This window comes from Monodelphis domestica, chromosome 1 (assembly GCF_027887165.1).
Source record: "Monodelphis domestica isolate mMonDom1 chromosome 1, mMonDom1.pri, whole genome shotgun sequence".
Classification (NCBI taxonomy): Eukaryota; Metazoa; Chordata; class Mammalia; order Didelphimorphia; family Didelphidae; genus Monodelphis; species Monodelphis domestica.
The window spans coordinates 479,503,281-479,505,744 of NC_077227.1; the positions used below are offsets into that span (position 1 = coordinate 479,503,281).

Consider the following 2,464-nt stretch of genomic DNA (forward strand, 5'->3'; position numbering starts at 1 on the left):
TAAAGGTGACATCAGCTCCGGAGACTGGCAGGCTGGAGTCCATCCCGGAGGACTATAGGAGAATTCTCCGATAAGGATTGTGAAGAGAGAGACTCCATTATCCCAAATTTGAGAGCTCACCTTACAGCACTAGATAGAGTGTATAACTGTTGCCTGATTTTATCCCATTTTTACAGCCCTGGTCAGGGCAGGTAGATGGCAAAGCGAATAGAACATTTGACTTAAAGTTAGGAAGGTGAATTCAAATCCAACTTCAGACACTTATTATTGGTGTGACCCCAGACAGTTCACTTAACCTCTGCCTACCTCAGTTTCCCCATCTATAAAATGGAGATGGAAATAATATCTACTTTTCAGGGTTGTCCTGGAAATCAAATGAGATTATAATCGTAAATTGCTTATCATAGTACCTGGCAAATAGTAAGGCTACATAAATCTTAGCTATTCTTATTACTTCTGTTATTTTCTACAATAAAACCAAGCATTTATATATTTACATATCAAGATTTTCAAAGTGCTTTACAAAGACTATTTCTTTTGATCCTCACAACAACTCTGAGAGGTAGGTACTATTATTATCCCTATTTTATTAAAAAAATTTTTTAAAACCCTTACCTTCTGTCTTAGAATCAATACTAGGTATTGGTTCTAAGGCAGAAGAGTGATGAGGGCTAGGCAATGGGGGTTAAGTGACCTGCCCAGGGTCACACAGCTAGGAAGGGTCTGAGGTCAGATTTGAACCCAGGACCTCCCATCTCTGAGTCTGACTCTCAATCCACTGAACCACCCAGCTGCCCCATCCCCATTTTATAGATGAAGAAACTGAGAGGGCAGAGGCTAAGTGATTTTCTTGGGGTCATATAGCATTAATAGTCTGGAACTGGGGCCTCAGCACTGCTGCCCCAGAGACCCCCTTCATCATCTCCCCCCTTCCCAGGCCCCTTCTCTTCTCCCCCATATAGTTCTTGTGTTGTCCTAGACTTTTGGACTAATTTTTCAGGATGAGGAGAGGACAGGCCCTGTGGGGGAGGCTTGCTGTGGAGGAAGAGTCACTGCAGGGAGCTCACGATGATTGAGGCACTGGTAACAACTGAAGCTCAGAAACTGCTGCACCAACTGAATGTTCTGTTGGAACAGGAGTCCAGATGTCAGCCAAAGGTCTGTGGCTTGACACTAATTGAATCTGCTCATGATAATGGCCTTTGGATGACTGCGAGACCTTCTTAGCCTAACTCAGTTCTTTGGTTTTGACACAGAGACCTTTTCTCTAGCTGTGAATTTACTGGACCAATTTCTGTCCAAAATGAAGGTACAGCCCAGACATCTTGGGTACGTGGGATTAAGTTGCTTCTCTCTGGCTGTGAAGTCACCAGAGGAGGAGATAAATGTGCCATTAGCCATTGATCTGATCTGAATAAGCCAATATAAATTTACGGTTTCAGATCCGATTGTATTGGAAAAGATTGTATGATTCACTCTATGATTCACTCATTCATGAAAACTTGCCATTTGAAAGAACCTGAGTGCTGAGAGACTAGAAGCTCAGCTTAAGGCAAGCCTCTGTAGGATTATGTTTTCTAAAGCAAAGCCTTCTGGGTTGGCATTGTCTATAATTGCACTTGAAGTTCAAGCACAGAAATGTATAGAATTGATGGAAGGAATTGGATGTCTTCAGAAACATTCCAAGATAAATTGCAGAGATCTGACCTTCTGGCAGGAACTTGTAGCAAAGTGCCTAACTGAATACTCATCAAGGGTTCGAAAGCAAATGTTCAGAAGTCAAAGTTGTAGTAAGCAAAGAAAAATTGCAAAATGATTCTGCAAAATCAACTGCATTTGATTGACAAGGATATGTGACAGAGGATAATCACATGAGAGCCTGCATCAAGATTCTAAGGGTCCAATTGAAAAAACCAGACTTGTGGGAGAAGCTTTGGGAGTTAGCTGTGATTCATGTTTCTACAAGATTTCTGGCTCTTCATAAGATGAGATACCTGCTTGAACTGGCTACTGGCAGCTAGACAGAAGACCAAAGAAGAAGCATCCCTTCTCTGCTGGACCTACTTTGGACTTTACCTCTGGAATCTTGGCTCATTTACTGGACTCTGTTTTGTGAGGTTCTGTGTGGGGGAAAACTTAACTTATTTAGCCTAGATAAGTTATCCATTAGGATAGCATTAAGGAAATTTAGGTTTGGGGATAAGATTAAGAACTTTTCCTTCTCCCTTGTTACCCTCCTTCCTCTCCCATTTCCATCAATAAACTTAAATATTTAGATGGTTCCCTCTTGTCTCTTTCCCTTAATCAATCCCATAATAACAAAGTGGATCATGTCTGGGCGTACTGCACATCAATTGAAGCATAGTTATTCCAGAGTCACTCGTCTTCCAACACCCTGAAACTAGGTCTGAATAGGATTCTTACAGTGAGGAAATTCAGCTGTTCTGAAGGTTTATTTCACATG

The 2,464-nt window shown here is 41.6% G+C and overlaps 1 pseudogene; it reads left to right on the plus strand.

The window, feature by feature from the left end:
- Positions 1 to 378: 378 nt before the first annotated feature.
- On the plus strand, positions 379 to 2,253 carry LOC100023963 (cyclin-G1-like; annotated as a pseudogene).
- Positions 2,254 to 2,464: the final 211 nt, after the last annotated feature.